This window comes from Parus major, chromosome 3 (assembly GCF_001522545.3).
Source record: "Parus major isolate Abel chromosome 3, Parus_major1.1, whole genome shotgun sequence".
Classification (NCBI taxonomy): Eukaryota; Metazoa; Chordata; class Aves; order Passeriformes; family Paridae; genus Parus; species Parus major.
In genome coordinates this window covers 5,584,175-5,606,754 of record NC_031770.1, presented here as the reverse complement: position 1 = coordinate 5,606,754, position 22,580 = coordinate 5,584,175, and the positions used below count along the sequence as shown (strand labels likewise).

The 22,580-nt window shown below is 39.2% G+C and overlaps 1 long non-coding RNA gene across 3 annotated transcripts in view; it reads right to left on the bottom strand.

The window, feature by feature from the left end:
* Positions 1–22,580, bottom strand: part of LOC117244171 — a 62,658-nt gene that overhangs the window by 19,677 nt on the left and 20,401 nt on the right. Inside the window, exon 1 of one of the 3 annotated variants that reach the window (XR_004496750.1) lies at positions 10,683–10,755. The exons of 1 other annotated variant lie outside the window; for it this stretch is intronic. This is a non-coding gene — a long non-coding RNA (uncharacterized LOC117244171). Of the gene's footprint in view, positions 1–563; positions 1,474–10,682; positions 10,756–22,580 lie in introns of those variants that run through there. One more of the 3 variants, XR_004496748.1, reaches the window with a different exon arrangement.

The following is a 22,580-nucleotide window of genomic DNA, read 5'->3' as shown; positions in this document are numbered from 1 at the left end:
TCCTCAATTCTAACTGTCTGCAAAAAAAGTCATTAGAGAATCATTTGCATATTTGAATTGCCTTAGTGTTTTTGTTTGGTGTTTTTTAGAGATATGTGGCGTTATGCTCCCTGTGCTGCTACATTGAAATTTATGTACTTGATACATTGAAATTTATCAATGATGTTTGCAAGAGGATAGGGAAGCAAAATGCTATGCCAAAATGACAATAAATATGGGGGTTTAATATTTTATGTGTGGCCTTTCAGCACAAAGCAGCCAGCTTGTAAATAAGACATTTTTTGTTGCAAGGTGTATGAAAAGTTTTCAGTGTTTTCATTACAGCAGTCTGATTTACACTTTAAAGAAGAGATGTTTGAAGCTACCTACATACAAATATAAAGAAATTAAAAAAGAGAGACAAGTCAAAGCCCTCAATTTTCACTTGCAAGTGAAATCAATGATTGGTTCCAGCTTCAAACCTGAGTAAGGCAAGTAAACCCCTCAGTTTTGCTCTGTTTTCCCACTCAGCTCATCCTGCTGAAAAATTGTGTGGTCCTCTTTCCCCTACAGCAGTGTCTTACCCAGAGGAAGGTGAAAAATGCCATCCTGGCTGTTCCCACAGGCAGATCACAGGAATTCAATTCAAATCACTGCAGCTTTAGGATCAAGCATTCCAGGTGCCTTGTCAGGGACAAATTGTGCCCCATTCCTATCTGAAACATCATCTTCAACTTATTTATAGCCTTTTTTTTTTCCTTTTTACTGTACTTCGTAGACTACTGTGATGCTTGCTATGTTCTGTCCTTGGGTTTATCACAGACCCTGGCAACTTCATCAGCTCTGTCTTCCCTCCATACTTGCCACTGGGACTCAGTTTGCCAGGGCCTGTAGAACACAAAGAGTCCCTTCAAAAGGTTTTGTGTGAGGGCTGTTGTCACTGCACCACCAGCTCAAGGCTTGATCTTATCCCTCTGAATTGTACTGACAGCAGGATTGGGCCCCAGATGAGATAGTGTCTCTGACTCGAGTCAGACTGTACTGTTAAAATTCCCACTACTAAAATGCAGCCTTTCTATTTCTTTGTACACAGTCCTCAGGACTTCTCAATACCAGCAGGCAAGAAAATTCCAATGATGCCAGAGGGATCTTTACTTGTCTGAAGCAGAAGGGAATCCATGGGAATTCTCAGAAGCTTTTTATCTCTTGCTCCCTGCAATTATTTTCTATGTTAGAAGCATAATTGAGGAGGAAAAAAGCAGATGACATCAGCCACTGAGTAGAAAAATATCAAGAAGAAATGACACACACTGTGGAACAGAACGATACTTCACTGCAGCAGGCACTAGCCTGGGATCAGAGAACAGCACTTGCTTCCAAGGTTGGACACAGATTTCCCATACATCATATCTCTCTTGAAATTTTTCATTACCCCATAGGAAATCCCCAGGATAAAACTCAAGGCTCACTCAGAGGTGTTCACAGAGGACAGCAGCGAAGGCTCTATAAATACCTACAGAATTACAAAGCAAAAACCACATGAGAGATGCAGGAAAACATAAGCAGTTGGGAATAATTATTCTATAGAAATAAAAGAAAGGACAGATTGCTTTGCCTGGAGATGTAGGGCCCACCTTGAAAAGCCACTGATGTAGGAGAGTGCACTTCTATTATCAGGCTGTCACAAAACCTCAATTTTCCTGTATTCTGAAGGGATTCATTAAAAACAAACATAACCCTCTTTTAAGTGCATTAGGAAAATGGGTCAAGTGGGTCCATGTGGACCTACAGTGGGGATTTCCCCACTCTCAGTTAAAGCCACCTGACAGCCTTAATTTAAGCAGAAAACCAAAAAGTAAATTGTTTTCTTCTTTCCTCCCCCTCTGCCCTCCAAAATCCAGATAAAACCAACTACTTCCTATCAGCAGCAGCTGATTTGGAAACCTGGAATGGCAAACTGCAGCCAAGGTGTTCATGGCCAAGGTCCTACTGGCAGGGGTCCAAGGACACACCAGACCCTTCTCCCAGGCCCTTTTCCATCAGCACTGTGAATTCATCACCACCAGACTCCAGGTCTGATTTCACGGAAATTTTGGTTTTTCTCTGGCTGACTGGGGCTGTATTCTGCCTTTGGATTAAACAAAGCAATTCCTTAATGTGCAGGCACCACACTGGGAAGATCTGCTGCAGCTCAGTATTGTAGGCAGTGATGAAAAATTAGTTTTGGTACACAAACAACCCAAGAAAGAAGAGGCAGTCCTGGTTTGTGACCTAGAGTTTTCTACTTTTAGTTTATAGATGTTCTTTCTTTGTTTCTTACATGAGACTAAGAAAGCTGGGCCCCCAAGAGTGCATTTTACACTACTTCCTTCAGCTCATAGCAACTTCCCATAAAATATTTTTGATTTAATAAACCATCTTGCTCTATACATTAAAATTCCTCCACCTACAGTAAACGAGACTGTGACAATTAACCAAAACCACAGAGACCCTAATAAACCGTAATGGAAAGGATTTAGAATTTCTTATTTCAGCAATTTAGAAAAGCCAACGATACCTTTTCTAGTGGGCACCCTATGAGAAACTTTAAAAAGGCCACAAAATGCCCTTTAATTGGATATTAAATTTGATTATTCAAAAATTCCCAACACAAAAAGAAAGAGGAACAGAGCATGGAATATGCACATAAAGTCTTTAGATAAGCAAATGCCAACACAATGGAATTTCTGTCTGGATCCAAAACAAGGATCAAAATGAGAGAGCAGCACTCAGCAGCTCTGATGGGGACCATTGGAAAGACTACCAAAATGTTTTATTAATGTTAACTAATATAAATTTATAAATTGTTAATTAATTTATAAAATGTTAAAAATTAAAAATATTAATTTATAAAATGTTAACTAATAGAAAAACCTGGGCAATTATTGCTACCAGTACCTTGGACACTGAGCCTTCAGCCCATGGAGACACAGAGCTCTGGCTGTGCCAGGTATGAGCTGAAAGAGAAGACTTCCAGAAATGTTCCTGCTAAGACACTGGGAAAAATGAACACAGGGCTGTGCATTCACAGACCTGAATATGGTTAACATAACCTTCATATTTATTTTCAAGACAACTGCTCTGCAAGGACAAGATTTAGTTCTTTGAATTCTATGCATTATTAGGAAGTCATAATTTTAAAATTCCAGAGATAAAAGGTAAGATTTTGCTGAGGAGGAGGGAGAGGTAGATATGAACACCATGGCTCCAAAATTCCCAGGCATAAATCGCGTAATTTAAATCTCCTAAATCTGTGAGTGAAGCCATGCTATGTTTACAGCTGTTGTTCAGAGCGGAGAAACCATTTGGCCTGGGTTTGAGCAGCATCTTGTATCTTTAGTCTTGCCTAAAATTTATTATTCATGGGCCATGGTTCTTTCCTCTAAGAGCACTTGGCTAGAGAGCTCTGCATTTCATGCATCAATCTCACCCAGATTAGCAAAGAAAACACTTAGCATTAAAACAGTGCCAATCTGTTTGCATACAGAATGATGAAAAAGAAACTCTCCAAATGAATAAATGCATGTGTCAGTTAGGCTGCTTGGGTTAATGTGGTATTCCTTCATCCTCTTTGCTTAAAAAATCAGAAAATGTTATATGATTCATGAAGAAAACCTGGAGGGAAACTGCAACACATCCTACGACTTTGTGTTTTCTTCCCCACCCTTTTTGGGCTGTAGAGAACAGCTGCTCATTGTCTAAAATAGCAACTCCCTTTTCAGTCTTTTTCACGTCAAAAGGAAGGCATCTTATCCGTCCAGTTTTCTGAGCCTAGGGAGGTGTAAACACTCATTTCCTAGTGGGAACCTTCACACATTTCAGCTCTGTGAACCCTGGCACCCAAAGGCCAGAACAAAACTTTCACATCATTTTCTCTCTCACCTCCTTTATCAAATTTCATCCTGCCTGCAACTCACCTTTCCCTTTCAGCTCACCAAGCTCCTCTTGCTGCCTTCTCTCAGCCACTGAGCCAGAGCTGCTGTTGCAAAGGGTGGAGATGGCTTTTGTTTTGTGGTACCTTATCAGTGGGCTGATACCCATGTCTCACAGAAACATTTCTTAATGCCAAGATAACTTGGCAGTTTTCTCATGGCACCAGCATTTCACATCAGCTCTTGGCCCAGTGGTGCACAAGTACTTCCCAATCCTTCCCATTCTAATGCCACTGCAGAGTTCTTCCAGGACATTTTGGGATTTCCACCCCTGGAGCTGCAGAAACTCCACAGTTCAGTACATTTCTCCAGCTCCTCTACCTCAGCTGGAAGAAAAGTCCTATTCAAAATACAACTTAATCTTTTATTTATGGGTTTATGTATTTCAAAATGAGATTTATTTTTTTTTTTAAACCTGTCAGAATTTAAATCCAAATGGCCCTCTTGGTTTGAAGCCAAAACCTTTTCCTGATAAAGTAGAGCAAGAAAACTTCTGTAAAAATGGAAGTGTCTAAAAAGAATTTAGCAATCGTTCTTGGTGATATCAGAGGGTTGATGGGCAGTGACTGCACGAACCTCCTGAAGGAAAAAAATTGAATCTTGCATTTTCACCACTACAAAAAGTCCTTTTTTTATTTATCTTTTTTTTTTTTTTTTAGAGAAGGAACTTCCTTGAAAAATAAAAAGTGGAACAGTGTAGGTCAGATTCTTTGTTCAGTTTTAATTTAAACTGAAAACCCCTTTGTTGACAAGACCATGCATTTTGTATTTATAGCAGCACTACTCAAAAGACAAGAAAATACTCAAACATCCCTGGCATTTGAATACATGGACATGTGCTTTATACTAAAACTGCCACAAAGAACATGCTAAAATATTCATTAATCTAATTGTGGCCCAAATCCTGGAAAAACTTTCCTGTCCCACATGACTTCTCCCAGTGAGTGTGTGGATACCATTCCCAGCAGCCCAAGTTATTACAAGCCAGACTCCAGCCCTGTTTCCCACACTGCTCATGCTAACACATGGCTAAGGTGTTGATTTAAACAGGAATCCTTGGAGATTGCGGTGCTACTTGACCTACACAGACCTGCTACCACAATGGTTCACTGGCAAAGGTAAGAACTTCCCAAATTCCCACCCTGTGCCTGCTGGGCCAGACTCTGCCACCTTCAGTCCAGCTTTAAAATCCTCATTATAATGCCAACATAACTCCACTGATGAGCAAGGTGGGGTGCTCATCACAGGAATCTGAATAACAACCTCGGGTCAGTCTAAACTTCTGCTATTCCAGAGCCTGGAAAAACCATACAGGCACCACCAAAAATCCAACCTGTACACTGGCAACTGATGACAACGTTTTATCTCTTGACCAAAGTGCCAGTATAGACTAAATATACCCAAATGCTTACATTTCTGGGTTTACACTGAATTACAGGCCACTAAAGATATTTAATAATTAAAGTAGATTAAAACTGCAAGGCTTTAATTATTCAGTGTAGCCATCCCTGTGGCAACTTGCACAACAGATAATAGTGCACTTTTCACACAGTTCCCTTGAGTGAAATCCTACTTTTTGCAGATGCTGAGGTTTTCAATTTGTTTTTTTTTATTTGTATTCCTTGCTTTTGCCATGGAATTCTGCCTTTCTTCTATGTGACAGATGTTCTTCTATAGTGTTCTGACAGGTCTGTACTGTCTGCAGGTCACAGCAAAGAGTCACAGAGAAAATTTGCACCAAATCCTAGAAACCATGAGACCAAAAATCTTTACAGATCACCCTTCACTACAGTACACTCTGCAAGAGTTTGACTTTTTTTCTGCTGCTAAGCTGCGTCCTCTATATTGCATGCAAAAGTGCATTTATGTAAATTTTCTAATCTAACAGGCTTCCCATCATGAGGTTTTCCATAAAAAGATTTTTCTTCTTTATAAAAATTAAGATTTTCCTTTCACTGCCTGAAATGATTCCTTGACTTATCCTAATTCCAGATTTTGCTTCAGCCAAACTTCTTCAAGGCAAATTTACAAGAGATTTAATTAATATGAAATTAACTTAAAAACTACTGAGGGGATATTTCCCCCAACGTTGCTTTGATTCAGTACATATGTAACAATTCCTTCTTTCCTCTGGATTTTTTTCTTCCTATAGAAATTCAGTAGGATTTTGAAAGAGAGAACAAAGAGAAAATCTATTAATTATAAATTCATCCCTGTATTTTAAATTCTGAAAATCTTACATGGAGCAGGTCCCAGGACAGCATCCCACCCGAGGCATCTCTCATTTGCCCAGTGAACCCCTTCCTCAGCGAGCCACTGTGGATTTCAGTGACCTTGGTAATATGATAAGGGTCATATTTTCCCATGGATGGATGGTTCTGAAACAATTTCTCCAGTGTGTCAAGCACACTGGCTGTTCTCTGGCATCAGGCATGCATATCCTCTTGGCTTCTTTTTCTCTCTTAAACAAACTTTATTTATTGTGTCTACCACTAGAGAAATCTCCTGTCCCTGAAATTCAGCATTTTACCATTTCTCCCTTTCCTCATTCTAACTAGAAGGGTGTTAATAAACTACACCTCTTCTCTATTCTTGCAGAAATCCCCTTCTCATACTTCTAGTTGTGGCTGTAACAGAATGAGTAGAATGTCTTTCACTTTCCAAACAGCAGTCCAGGAGTGTGATGGGCATAGGAGTAAGTCATTGTTAATCTCAGTATTTATGCTTTATTTAGAATGCAACAACCAAGCTCAAAACAGAGGAGACTTTTCCTTTCTCACCTCGAAAGTACGTGGAGAAACCTCTAACAGTGAATCCAGAAGGAATCCCAGATTCTGATGGAAAGTTCAAACCCCAAACAAATGTATAGATCATCTAGGACACATAGAAACCCTGCTTCATGGAAAAGACTGAACCTGAAGAGGTTTCAAGTGGGGTATAATTTGAATTAAGTTTTGTGTAGCTTATTGTCAAGCAATAATAATGATAATGATAATCATCATCATTTCCACTGTGGAATGAGTCCAAATGTGCAGGAAAAAAAGCCATTTACTAACAAAACCTTACACCAACTAACTTGGCTAAAAGCAGTAACTATGAGAACCCAGGGCTAAAATAGATACAGAAAGAGGGGTAAATAATAGGTGACATAACAAAACTGTTGCATGGCTTAATCAAATGTGTATTCAAATATCTCCTTGGGCAAAATAAGATTTTACATCACTACATAGAAAAAAAATCTAAAAAGCAGAAAATTTCTAACCCAATGTATAATCTCATTTGCCATTTTCCTTTACAGCCAGTGGGAAATTAAGAGCATCAACCCACATTTACAAAGGAATTCTAGTGAGCATATCCAGTGCCTGCATGTCTTTGCACAGTTTTTGTGAAAACGGAATATTTTAATTTTTAACATTGTTATAAGTGTCAGACATGATTTATCAAGTGTCAGAAAATTTAATTTGTGAAGGTAACAGCAACTATCACCACATTTCCTGCAGTCAGTGCTTCTTTCAGAGCATGCCAGGAGCCCCTGATGAAGGTGAAAGACTGTTCACTATTCACATTAATTGTTTCAAAGCAGCAACGACCTCAGCAAAGAGCATTATGGAGGATTATTCATTCCCTTCAAGAAAATAATATACAGGGAGGTATCGAGAACTGGAGCCTAGAAAGTGAGAATGGAAATAACTGCCCATGGCAAAACTATTACATCAGGGGAAAAGTAAATACATGCAAAGAAGTATTGACCCTTCTCCTTGGTTGAGCTCCAAGTTCAAGGGATAATGAAGTAAAAAAGAAGAGAGAAATGTGAGCACTTTCTTGGAGTTTGGAGGTTTTGGACATTTTGATATATTCCTTAGGAGCAGGCAATTCAGCTAGGAAAAGATGAACATAATATGGGGGTTTTAGGACTGGTCAAGGTATTTAGAGAATCCTGCTCAGCTGTGGGGTTATTCACTAGGTGTGAGAAGGGAGAAAAGAGGAAATTCCCATTCACTAACAAAAAAGCATGTATGAAAACCAAATGAGTAAGAAACTTGCTGACTCACTACCAAAGGGCATTGTAGAATTAATCATCCCTACTCCTCCCCAAGAGGTCAGAAAGAATTAGTTTGCTGTAATATTTTTGGAGTATTTGAAATACCTAGAAACTAAATCAGCTGAAATACACAGACCTTGATCAGAAAAGTTTGGGAACAAACTGTTAGAAATAACAGGGACCAAAATAGGCTTTTATGAACAGCTCCAAATTTACTTATGTGTTTTTTCTATGAAGCTGTTATTCGAAAATATCTTCACTGTGCATCTGTGGGGAAGCACAGGATTTACACAATAGCAGCAAGAAGTCCATCTCCACCATCCCCACTGAATCCTGCTGACTTCACCTTTCAGGGCTAAGAGGCAGGTATCCTCCCACTCTGACCATCCTTTGTGCCCAAAAATTTGCTAAAAAAATTCAGTAGAGCTATAAATGCAAGAGCACATTTTACCATTCCTTATTTTCAAGAAACAAGGGGAAAAAAGTAATAGATGTTTTGAAACACTAGTCAGAAAAAAGCTGCTTCAAACTCCAGATCTGCCTTCTTGCCTCAAACTGTGTTTCTAATTTACCAGAACACGTGTGCTCTCAAGTACAAGTGTGTGTGCAGCTTAATTGACTTCACATACTTAGAGCTCAGTTCAGATATTTTGCTAGATCAATTCATACAATAAAAGTTGCAGAACTAATACCACATGTTATTTAATGCCTATTAAAACATGCTCATGTATTTAAATGTATGTCATAATCTAAGCCTACAGAATTTCTCAAAGAACAAAGGTCACTAAGGTAGACAGTGAGTAGTGTGTGTTTGCAACATGCTGAAGGATGGAAAACCTCATTTATTTCTTTTCTTACCAGTAGCTGCCACTGGGCAGCCCAGTTTTCTCTCATATGCCAACATCACAGGTGAGAACTGGTCCCATTTGACAGAGTATGGCAAAAGGGCAATTGGACTTTAAGATCAAGGGCTAAACTCTCTCCTGTCACAAAGCAGAAACTTATTCTGCCTGTGAATGTGAATTTATTTACAACATTGAATTTGGAACTTATTTTCATCACCACTGGATTAGTACTCCTAAAAGAAAACTGTGATAACAATAAAATCTTCTATACAGTGTGTGGGAATGCATTCTAGTATTTGTATGTCAAGTAATGTTCATGTTTAGTACATATGTTTCCCTATTTTTACAGTCCTTTTTATGTATCAGGGTGACATTTATGAGGCCAAATTAACACAAGTTGTGGCCTTCTGATGGGATTCAGTTCCTAAAAGGAGCACACTTCAGTGGTGATGCTTCAGCCACACATAGGGTCTCCAAAGTACAACAATACCCAGAGAAACAAAGGATAAACATTAAGAGGTTTGAACAATAGATATTCAAGTTCACAGCACATTAAGGTTCTTGTGACACATGGATGTGAAATGATTTGTGTTTACATCTTGGTTCTCCCTTTGAAATAATTTTTATATATGGCTGAGGTCTGGTCCAAATCTCAGAGGACTCCATGGGAAGGTTCCCAGTACCTTACTGAGTTTTGGAGCGGGCTCTGCAGCACATCCATATTGTTTTACACACACACACAGTTTGCACAAGAATGGAATGACAGCACATTTGACAAATCCAACCAAAAATTAAATAAAAGTCTGGTTGCATTCTTTAAACCTGGGCCATCATTCCTCAATTTAAAAACCTGCTGAGCAGTCGAGTTTGAGAGGTGGGATGAATTGGATCTAAGAAGTATTAAGAGTAAGAAGGAAAACCCTAATTTTGGCTGAGCCAGTGATTCACCACAGAACCCTGTGCAGGTCTTTATCTTCCTGTGCCTCCATTTTTCCATCTGTAAAATGGTCACACAGACACACACATGGCACCACTAAAGCCAAATGCTGCCTCTGAGCAGCAGTTCCCAAGCAAATACTGTGCCAAACAAAATAAAATAAAATATGCTATCATAAAAAGGAAATGCTGGAAAGTCAGCCCTTAATTTTCCAGCGGTTCTTTCTACCGCTTCTCCTTTCAATTCCTTTTACTTGTACATAAGTGCATGCAGAGACAGACACACTACAAAGTAAGTTATTTAGGAAGTAAAGAGATCAAATCTCCTCTTCCCAGACACTCATAAAATTATGTTGCTGCAGAATTTTCTGCAGGTACTTCCTTAAACATGGTGCTTTCCTGAGAGAATCCTAGTCAGGATCCAGATCCTTTTCCCAACTGCAGCAGCTGGCAGAGACAGACACGTGACCAGAATAAAAGTGGAGAGCTTCAAAATAAAGAAAGGTATGTTTTGAGAAAATGCAAAGTGATTTAGTGACAGTTCATAGTATTTCCTTCAGGCAAAAACCTCCCTTTTTATTTTACAAAAGCTTCAAGTAGCCTTAAGTCTTACAAAAATAAATAAAACCAAATAATACATAAGATGCCTCTTTGCACCTCTCAGATTAAGTGACTTGAGCCTCCCTTCAGGCCAATTGCACATTCCTGCTGGGGAATTGATTTATAAGGGACCCTCCACAGGTATCTGACAGCTGTATAAACTATGGAGATAAAGCAACAATGCATCAGCACAGACTGAAAATCATTTAAGCAGCAGAAGCTTTTAAAATAAATATCTGAAAGCTGAATTTACAATGGAATCATTCAGATAGTTACAAAGCAGAAGTGTTCTTATTTGCTTTAAAATACCTTTGCTGCAAGAAACTGAGCCTTGGTATTCCCTTTATCCCTATTTCTTCTCAGAGTCTCAGGTCCAAAAAACAGTGTTATCAGACAGTCTGGAATTTTGCATAAATAAGTCACTAAATGACATAAAATCCAGCAACTGAATGTTGGAACAGAACGTAATTTTTAACACGGATCTTGCTCTCACTGCATAAATTTGCATTGTGTGAAGCTGCAGGGATCCAAAGATCACTGGAGTCAGTAGAGGGACTCTCACTAAATCTCTCATTAGGCTCTGAGAGAGCACAAAACCATGAAAGGTTACACAAGCTTTGTCTGGCAGAACGAGGAGGGAATTATTTCTAAGCTGACGGTGTTCTTTCTCCCACTGACATGAACAGGGGCCTTTACCTTCTGCAGTCCCTGTGGCACTTTTATCATCCTCACAAGCCAAACCCATACTGGAGAACTGAAAACACAGACATCTCCTTTTTCTATGTCCAGCTCATACTTCTGCTTCCACACACAGTGATCTCTGGAAACTGCAACATTGTTATTTGAAAGTGTTCTAAATTAGTTACAGAAAACACTGAGGTGCTCTTCAAAGCAGTACATGTATATTCAAAATGTGCAAGGTCTTATGACGTATCTCCACATATCATGAAAGCAGAGATTATGTATGACTGCATAATGTTTTTTGACTTATCTACCCCATCCCCCCATGGAGTTCAGCGTCTCATCCCAGCTTGGCAGCAATAGCTGCACCCTGCTCGTGTGTTTCACTCACAATTACACAGGTGGCTGTGTGTCTGCAGGGAGTGATGCCTTTGGGACAGACCCTCAGCAGGGACAACATCAATGTACAGCCACTGAGGATGTGCCCTAACCTTGCCCAAGTCCATCCCACTGATCCTTGGCCTTTTACTCCCCTAGCAGTAAGATCCTTGTCAGTGATGCCTGGGGAAGCCAACAATTCCTTGTGCTAGTTACAGGGGGGTAACATTTTCCAGTTGCCACATCGGCAAGCTCCTGGCATTTAGCTGTGAGCAAAATAACATTTTAACTATATAAAACAAGGTTGATGAGGTAATATAAAACATTACAGTGGCGCCCATAGAGTCCCCCAGGTCAGTAACACACAATTTAAAGTGCTCCAAAATAACAAACAGATTCTATGTACAATAGATTCTAATGACTCTTAAAAATGCCCTCATCACTCAGTTAATTTTAAAGAATGAGGTATTAATAGCAACTTCTTAAAGTCCTAGAAATACTTTTCTTAAATTAGTAGATTCACAGCCAAATGCTGCCGTGGATGCATTTGCTTCTTTAGGATGTTGTTTTCTCATCATATCGTTGCAGAGGACATAAATCCAACAACTTCTCCATGGAAGAGCAGAGATTCCAGGTCCTGCCTCCAGCACAGTTGTTGCCTAAAAAGCTCCCACCTGCAGCAATTCCACTGCTCAGGCGTGTTGGGACAGCAGGCAAGGAGCAGGGAACTCCCATTCTGCATGTCCCAGCTGTCCTGCCCAGGGATCAACCTCACGGCACACGGCCAGACCTGCTGATCTGGTGCTTGCAGCATACAATCCATCTGCCAAACATTCTCCTTTTGCTCCCCACATCCACAGCTTGACCACCCAGTCTAAGAGAGAGAATGGGGCTCTTCTATACTCAAGAGAGAAAAACATCACCCAAGGGCTGGAAAGGTGGTCATCCCTCTACAGTGACTGCAAAGATAGCCGAAACATTTCACTTAGTCTAGATGCCAAATTCTTAAATTCCTATTTTAGGTGGCATTTAACTCCTCAGAGCGTGGTGTTCCAAGCCTTTAATGCTACAACACTATTTACATTTTCTAGCAAAAGGCAGAATCTAATTGGAGCTGTTGAAATGAAGCCCTGGAACAGCATTAATCAAGTCAATGCACATCTGACAACTGCAGAAGCCAAGTGTCCTGAATTATTCTTCCCCTTTCAGGGTTTGGATCTTTTAGATTCATCTACACATTATTTTGCAATTTTCCTTGAAAAACAGTGGTTTCATTTCAAGTCATAACTGCAAATAGAGAATCTCAATACTCTAGTAGCTAGAGTTGGAATAAATCCAGACTCCACAGTACCAGTAATAAACCCCAAAGTCATGGACATGTTCAGGAGCCAGGGCACAGAAGTCTGGACTATCACAGTGACAGAGCTGCTGCTTCACTTGAGGAAAAGCTGTAGGGAGAGCAATGGATAATTTGGGGTCCAGGGTAAAATTGCTCTTCCTTATCCACTAAAGGAAAAGAATACACTGCATAGAGCTGGCTTCTGTTGCTTGCTATTCCCAAAATGCCTACAGAGATTAGGCCATAGTATTTATTACATTTTTCAAACCTGGCAGCAGAATAAGTGAAACATTCGGAATGAGGGATAATTTTCAATATGTTTTATCCTAAAATGGATATTATATTTACATCACCAGGTATTTTTTATATTATAACAATAAAATAATATGGTGTGTTCAGAAACATGCAAGCAATAACTATTCAAACTTTCCTGCTATTCCACATCACAAAAAGCTGACATAACTGCATTCCAATGAAGTTTCATAGCACTGCAGTGATTTTCTTTTTCTTTCTTCACAAAGTATATTGAGTATTTTTTCCAGTTTCTTAAATCTTGCTTATCTGAACTTGTCATTATTTATGCAGTAAAAATTCTGATTTCATTATGTCCCACGTTTCATCACACTCCTGTTATCTTTCAATGCATACATACATATACATATATCCTCTGTGTTCCTCGAGTCAAGTATTCTCCAGGGCACCCTTGAAGTGTAAAACAAAGTTGTAACTCAAAACAAGTGGAATATCCTTGATTTAGTAAGGCAAGAATGGGGTGTTAGTCCTCAAAGTGCTGTTGCCCTTTAACCACCAAAAACACACCACAAAATATTACTTGCCGTGGAATAAGAAAGAAGAATTCCTTCTGTAAAATTTAATGAGTGTAATGTTTCTGTGTTTTATAGGGCTCAGGGTGTGAAAAACAGCTCAGTTTTAGCCCTGATGACATTTTCATATAGGTGAAAGTAAAAATAGAGAGAGACTTGACATCTTGACATAAAAGGGGTGCAGTATTATGGTGCAAGGGTACTATGTACAAGTTTGGAGTAAAAGTACAACATCTGATTCTAGTTCTAGACACATAATGGTACAAAGAGAAATTCAGGCGTGTTTTCTCTTTACAGCTCATAGAAAATACAGTGATTGGAGAATGATGAGGATATAAGGTTTTGGGGTTGGAAAAAAATGGAAGTTATCCCAAAAATATTAAGACCAAGACATCTTTCTGCATAGTTCTAGAAAATACCAGTCTAGAGCCAATAATTCCAATGTGTTCTATCAGTTGTTTGACATCAGAATATTTCAGTTAGAGTCCCTAGTGTTAAATAAGAGAAACAAGAGATTTGAACTGACCAGGAAAATGCAGAGGTATTATGGTAGCATTTCAATTCCTACAAGGAAATCTGAAAAGTAAATTAAATAGATAAAGCAGTGAGAGAAATACTTTTTACAAGCTGACAAAGATTTCTAGATATGTCAAAATTATCTTCTCAAATAATTTTTATAATTAATGATGTTACAGAATTAAACAAGGATGATGTGTTTGCCTTGATAGATTCTTGTCAAAATATCTCTCAAATTCACTGTATTTTCAGTAAAAAAAGTGATTTCAGTGAAATCTCACATTCTTCCAGTAACTCTGGTACGTATCTTTATGGTCAGCTTCACATTTATGTTTAAAAAAATTACCATTCTGCTACATGAATGATCTCAAACTCTTCAGCAAAGGTTTAAAGACAAACAGGTTTAGTTCTAATCAATCACCAGTTTTTTCACTTGATGTTTTATGGGACCCAAATCTGCAGAACTTAAAAAAAAATAATTTAAAAATCACACAAAACCCTGAAGGGATCAAAAAGATTGTAAGGCAAAAGTCTCCAAATTTTAAATATTAGTGCAAAACTGAAGATCTTGATCACAGAGCAGCAGAGAACTTGCACACACTATCACAGGCCAGCTCAGCTAATGCAGTGTAACAGCCCCTCTATCCTTTCCCAGCTTAGTGGCCCCCACAACATCCCAGGAAAAGGCAGCAGACACTTGACTCCTATCAGCAGCTATTTTTATCTGCTTTCCTGATCCCAAGGAATGTTTTTACCATGGAGGATCACTGTATTTTCACAGCTATGGCATTATAGTAGATTAGTCTGAATCTCTTCCCCAGCCTTTAGATGCCACAGCTCCATCCCAGCAGCTGACCTCCCACTGGACAGGATTGTTTCTTTTGTTGTTTTGAGGTTGTTCTGATTTTTTTAAACCATTCTGCCTTTGCCAGAGGGATTTACTTCTTCAATGACAGTGAAAGGTTTATTTGACCTCCACAGAAAAACTAATTATTGAATAAAATAAAGCAGAGTCATCATGGAATGAGGAGACAATTTCCAATACAATCCAAACCCTTATTCCAAGCTTATTTCCTGGCACACACAGAACACTTATACCTGGATGACTTCAAGGCTTGAGCTGTTCCCCACCACCAAAAGAGAACCAGCTCACAGGAGGACATCAGGGACCATATCAACACTCTCAAAACTATTGATTTCCAACCTAGTTGATTTTCTGAATCTGTGAACATCACTGGCAATTATTTGATGAGTTCATTTGAGCATCTAATTACAGCTCTTCCATAGGGGTAGCAAAAGCAGACCCATAAAACACAAATGAAGCCTCAGCCTGCTGGGCTAGGACTCAAGAGAGCAGATAGGAATTTTCCCATGGATTTCCAAGTGTTTCAGACCTGTCCTGGGCAGTCTTGCTTGAGCAGATACTTATGACAGATGGATTGAGTCTGTTCATAGAGAATCAAGAGCAGGGGCATTTTGCAATCATACACTTGCTGTCATGTCTCTGACTTGAATCATAAACCTTTATTAAACCAGCATTTTTTTCACCAGCTTGGAAGAATGTAGTGCATGAGATGATAACCTTCCCTGGATTTTGCAATGCCTGCACTTTGTCAAACACAGCTAAAAATTTACTTGGCATTAGCAGGAGCAGAGCAAATCCAATAATTGTTTTTGCCTTTATACAGTTCTTGCAATTAATGGATTTTTTAAATTTTATTTTGATTTTTTTTTTCCATTTTAACGAAGTTAATTCATTGATACATCAGAATTTTAAAATGACTCTTCCATTCTGTTTTGGTTCTCACCATGGCTATGGCCCTTCCCAAAAAGCATTAAGTGACATTGTCTGATATCTCAAATTCCATCATTCATGCTCCCCTTATTTTTATTTATGGGGATGGTTACAGACCTGATGAGCTATTTCATCACACCACTCTGCCCCAGTTTTATTTGAACTTTGAGTGCATACACTATGATTTTTATAGACTAAAGAAAATTTATTATTTATGGGAACAGTTGTGTGTCTGATGAAATACTCCCATACACTACTGTCCCAGTTATTTAAAGTGCATGGAACTACAATTACATAGATTAAAGAAATAATAATTAAAAAACAAAAAGCTTTGCATTTGTATCAGAAAGAAGTTTACCATGGTCTTTAATTACTTAAGGATTTCATTCCATTCCTGAAGTACACTGCTAGTGTACAAAGATAGTGATGCTCAGATTAAGCAAGAGCTACTGCAGAATAAGTATAATTTTTGCTTTGACGCTTTTTCTCCTTTTCAAACACTGGTACACATTATTCTTCTCTTGCTGGAAGTCTGTATGCAAATGCCATCTTTGGATTTGTGTCTAGGAAAACTCAATAAAATCTCATAGTATTTAAAATTTGGCTCTGTCAGCTCATTACTTTGACAGCACAGATGAACTCCAATTCTTCTTCTGTTTTACTGGAAACATTCAGATTCAACATCCAAGATTAGAATTATCAGATGCATTAAAATAAAACCTAAAGGCAGGAAAAATACTAGAACAACAAATCAAAACCCAGAAATGCATCCAAAAGCTCAGGGTCTTGGTTCTTCTCTACATCCATCTTGCTCCAAGCACTTTTCCTCCCAAGGTGGCCCAATACAGGAATTTTCCCTAGAAAATTCCCTAGACTGGGCAGGGGAAGAGGATCAACCTTATCAACAGCTGGCAAACAACATCAGGGCTGTGGAAAGAGCAAGCAGAGCTGCATAAAACAGAGCCTGGAGACATGGGTAACCCAGGACAAACTCTAACTACAATAATATGATCTCAGTGATGACATGAAGCCCTGAAATATTTACAGTGATCAAAAATAATCTCAGAATATTGAATGGAAAAGCTCTCCTGAGAAAGATGTGATATATAAGTATCAGAAGGTACTCTAGAAATTTCTTATGAAGATGTTATTGCAAACCTTACCACCTTTTTTCAGAGGAAGAAAACAAAAACAAGCAAGTGTCAAATTTAAGTAATTTTACTTTCAATAGTAAGAGATGGGAGGTTTTAATAAACAAAAAGGAACTTTTGATGAAACAAGAAAACTGGAAGTACTCAACACTTTCATAGACAATTAAAAGAAAAAAAATCCACTCTCATTTTTGGATTTTATTAACCCTGTCACAACAGGAAATAAACATAAGAAAAGAAAGGAGAAATAAATCCCATGCTTGGAAAATCAAGGCTTCAAACATAAAAAGAGCCAATATTGCACACTAATCCAAAGGTATAAGATACACCTTCTGTGACCTTGAGCAATGGAAATTAGTTACCTAATTTCAGGGAGAATGTTGTTGAAAACCAAGCCTCCAACTGTGAAATGTGAAAAGGAACAGGAATGAATCTGAGACTCTTTGATTCTGGTCCTTTCTGACAGGAAGAATCATCAGAAATAAAGAAGAGAGCTAGAGAAAATTCAGCTCCCATTGCCTCATCACTGTTTGAAGGTAATTCCTAAAACTACAGTTATTTTCTATGTGACTGTCCTAACAACTTCTGGATTTCTTGTTTGTCCTAATTACATTTTATTATGCCTTTGTGGCTTTGTGTCATTTTTACAGTTGTATTTCAAAGCACCTTGAGACATGTGCAATGTGATCCATACATCAATTAGTAGTAGTAGTTGTGGTAATAACATCATTATTTTGATGTGGCTTCTGATTAATCTGTAAATAAAGACCTTAATCTTTAAATGTTTGATGATTGTCTCTGAAAACTACATAGCTTCTTACTAGTTCCTGCTTAATGATAAATTCTTTTAGGAGGGGTTAAAGTTTTGTACATGAGGGTCTGAATATTTGTGAGCACATTCATGACTCAGAAATTCCTGGAATCACAATACACTGAATTTGTTTGAAAAATATGTAATATGAGCACTACAGGAAAAAAAATGAAACAAAACAAAACAAAGGGGGACCCATGAAGGTGTCCATAAAGAAGCAGCAAGAAGTTATTCAAAACACTATTTGTATTTTGTTTGCACTACCATCATTTTCTCCCATGTTTTGATTGCATTCCAGATTTCCCAAAGTGCTAAAATATTTCTCTTCTGCTATGCACTTGCTGTTCTCTTAATGCTGAGCAGATTACAGGGTGATTGATGAGGAATAAAAGTTGTTTTGCTTCTCTTGGAATACTCTACCTTAAAGGATTCTCATTTGTCTTACTTGTGAACAATTAAAGTGGTCTCTTAACATGTATTTTACATACTTATAAAAAATTAAGCATTAGGAGGTAGTAAATAACTCAGTACTTCAGTGCAGCACTATAATTGAATTTCTGCATGGATGAGGAGGACATTTGAACCACAGAACTTCTCTGTAGAGTTCTGTAAAGACCTTTCAATATCCCTCTTGAACTCAATAAAATGTTACCTGTATCTTCCACAGATTTAATGAAAAACCCCAAATCCAGCAAAGTGAGCATTGACTGAGCCAGGATTCAATCCTCATTCTCCACTTCAGGCTACCAGCAAAACATTCTCTCTTACAAAGCATTGTACTCCCAGCAAAGCTGCTGCCATGCAGACAAAGATGGCAATTCACTCCGGAAGATCTGCTGATGTCACAAGGGTTTGTGATGTCACCAAGCCCCTTTTTGTCAATGTGGCTTTGTATTCTCTCTGCTCTCAAGCTTTTGATAAATACATCATCTCTAGATGTGAAGCTGCAATTAACCCTCACTTTTCTGAAGCGTAGTTATCAGAAAACAGGCTGAGGAAGCTGGGGCTGTTCAGCCTGGAGAAGAGAAGGTTGTGTGCAAACCTCACAGCACCTTCCAGTACCTCACAGGGTCCTACCAGGAAGCTGGAAGGGAACACTTCATCAGGATCTGTTGTGATGGGACAAGGGGAGTGGGTCCAAACTGACACAGAGTAGATCCAGATGAGGTGTTAGGAGGAAATTCTTCCCTGTGAGGGTGCTGAGGCCCTGGCACATGTTTTCCAGAGAAGCTGTGGATGCCCCATCCCTGGAAGTGCTCATGGCCAGGCTGGATGGGGCTCTGAGCAACCTGGTGCGGTGGGAGCTGTCCTGTCCATGGCAGTGGGGGTTCAAATGAGATGGTCTTCAGGGAACCTTTCAAACTATTCTGTGATTCTGTAGTTTGAAAATTGTGCAGAAAGTGATTTTTGACAGTTCCTTAAGTTTCAATGTATTCAGGCCCTATCAGTTAGACTGATGTTCTGTGTCTCTCCCACACCTGCACAGGGATGAGTCCTGGAATCCAGGGACACATCAAAATATACAGAATCAACTTTCCTTCCACCACACTATCATTCACCCTAAAAGCTACAAGCACTGCCCAAAATCACATCCAGCCTTCAACACGAAGGAGCTCAGCTTGTACTGAAGTTCCTGGACACCAAGTGGACACATTGAAACCTGGGTGAGCCTCTGGGCACGGATGGGGGGGAGCACATTGGGCCAAGCCTTTTGTTTTGGCTGTTTGGGGGTTTTTAACAAGTCATAATACTGCTGCTTTCTTCCTAAATGTTTTCCAGTGATCCTGGCTGCTTCCCAGAGTCCAGTGAGGATGTCTCTGAAGTCAGCTGCAGTCTCTGAAGTGTGCTACAAGTATCTTATTGCAGAATTTTGAATGCCTACTAAGTAAATGCAGTTGCCTTATTTTTGAAAGGTGGTGCCAGAAGTATTATTACATTTCAGATTCCTTTCCCTGGATAATGGTGAAAAATTCTGTTTTAAATCCATCCAACACAGCAGTTAGAGGGAGGAATGTCCGGGTTCTCGTTTTGTGCTCCTTTTTAATTCCAACTGTTACATTCCTCTTCTTTCACCTTCTCCTTTTTAAACCATGTATCAAAAATCACATGATTATGGGTCACATGCATACAAATGCAGAGGATTTAGACATACTGATAATAATATTTATCAGGAGAACTAAATACAGACACAATTAGCACGTATGTTATGAATGCTTAAAATAAACTCTGTTTAGCAGGTTTTTTGGCCTATTACTTCTACAATAGCACCAAAAAGTGATAGAAATCATTTTGCTGGTTGCAAAGCTTCTGGTGATTAATTTCTATATCATAAAAATATGAAAATGGAATGGCTAGAACCCCCCCCAAAAAAAAACATCTTGGGGAGGTTGAAATCAAAACAACAAAGAGAAATCCCTTCCTTTCTCCAAGAAAAAGGAGTGAGAATGCTGTGGACAGTTGTGTGCAGCATTATTCCAATGCCAAGGTATGTTGGATATCAGTTTGAAAGTGGCTTCAGCCTGATTGCCACAGTTCAGGAACAGCACATGCTCTTTATTCCTCACAGAAATGCCTCACTCTCCCAGATACTCACCTACTTTCTGGCTCTGTGTGAAGCTGGTTCATCAAGTCATGTCTTCTCCAATATTTTTCGGTTTCTAAGTGCCCGGTATATGAAAAGCAGGAGGGGCAATCAGAGCATTTTACATAGTAAGTTCACTCAGCATGCTATTAATAATACTGAGAACTCTTAGTACAGGTCCAAAATAATTTAGGCTTTCTTCCATTTGAAGCCACAAGACAATAAGAGGAGGCTCCAAGAGAGGTGTGGATCACCCACAAGAGGTCTGAAGAGCAACATGCATTTTTACTGGAAGTCTGCTAACTAGCCAAAACCCTTGGAACACCATGACACCAATCTGGCAAAGTGATCTTTCTCTCTGCTTTATTGAAAACATCTTAGAAAAAATAAAAAATTGCACTTAATTTCCATATTTTTAAGCTTGTCTTTCTGCTGGCCTGAAGTCTGTCAGAACAGTAAAGATTAGGAAATGTAACGGAGCTTGACAGACTTCATTTGACCAAAACACGAGTGAGAAAGAAGAAAATTGAGGGGAAAAAAATCTATCAAGAAGTCTGGGATGGGATTTTCCCCTCCAGTGATGTATTTATAGCCCCTAAATAAGGATCTAATCCAAAGTCAACTGAAATCAATAGGGAGACTTATTGACTTCAGTGAGTATTGGATCAGACCCTAAAAGCAAAGCTTCCAAGCTACAGAAAGTATTTTGGGACATGGTGTACTATAAATTATCACAAGAATGTGAAATAACAACCCAGTCATATTTAGGGTGGCTTGTTGGTGACCGGAGCAGATAAAACAAAAAGCTCTTCAAGGAGATAAAGCTCAGGGATTGTGGTTCAAAGCTTGGTGCCTGTTGTAAGGTCTGGGCAATCAAAGTTCTCATTTTGGTGGGTTTTTTTCTCATGGGCTTTCAGCAAGGCCAAAGTCAGACAGATCTCCAGATGTTTCAGATGTTTAATGTCATGTGAAGTAAAAAGCATCTCAAGGTCACTGCCTGTATTAAGGGTGCTCGTTTCCTGTTAATCACAATCTTTTATTCAACTCATCAGCAAGAGCTAATGAGACTTTCAGAAAATCTGCCAGAAACCTGTTAACCTGGCCAGCATTCAGTTTTGAAATGTGTTATCTATTTGGCAGTTGAAATATCCACTACCCAAGAGTTTAAGATGCTTCAGAAGAACACGCTATTCCAATAAAAACAGGGAGAAATCCAAGTAGAGAAAGCAGAGCTGGGCACGAGCTCCTCCATATCAGCTGAGGATCTTGCATCCAACCAGCTGAAAGCTGACAAGGATCAACAAGCCCATAAGAGAGCTGATGCAAAGCCTGCCCGAGAGAGCTTGTCCCCAAGATATGAAAGGTGAGTGCTAACTCGTGTGAGGAGATCCACAGCTAAAGCTCCTATCAGTTTGAGTAATGAGGATATGAGCAGAAGAGTGGGGAAAGGGTAGAGAAAAACATGGATTTGATTTGCTGGCAGACTTGCAAGTCAGTTTGTGGTTATCTCGTGCACCACGAATCTCTGGTTTATTTGAGCATTAGGACATGGTTCTAACCTAGGTTACTATCAGCCTGATAACAGCTGAGGTGAGAGCCTCTAGCAGTTCTGACACGCCAAAATTTACTAGAGTCACTTCAGAGATATGAAATACATAGACTTCTAAAATGTTTTCATAGTTGTCTTATGCTTCCTAAACACAAAATGTGGTTGCAAAAATACCTGGTTCTACTTGGAGAGCACTTTATTTTCATCTGAGACCCTCAGAAGGCTGAAGACCTGTCCTACAAGGACAGGCTGAGAGAGTTGGAGATGTTCAGCCTGGAGAAGGAAAGGCTCTGGGGGGATGTTAGAGCACCTTCCAGTACCTAAAAAGGCATTAAGAGATATGGAAAGGGACTTTTTACAACGGCATGGAGTGATAGGACAGGGGGGGATGGCTTCAGACTGACACAACAATGGGGTTTAGATTAGATATTAGGAAGAAATTCTTTACTGTGAGTGTGGTGAGACGCTGGAACAGTTTTCCCAGAGAAGCTGCAGATGTCCCATCCCTGGAAACAAGGGTTGGGTGGAGTTCTGAGCAACATGGTCCAGCTGAAGATACCCTCATGATCAAAAACCAAGACA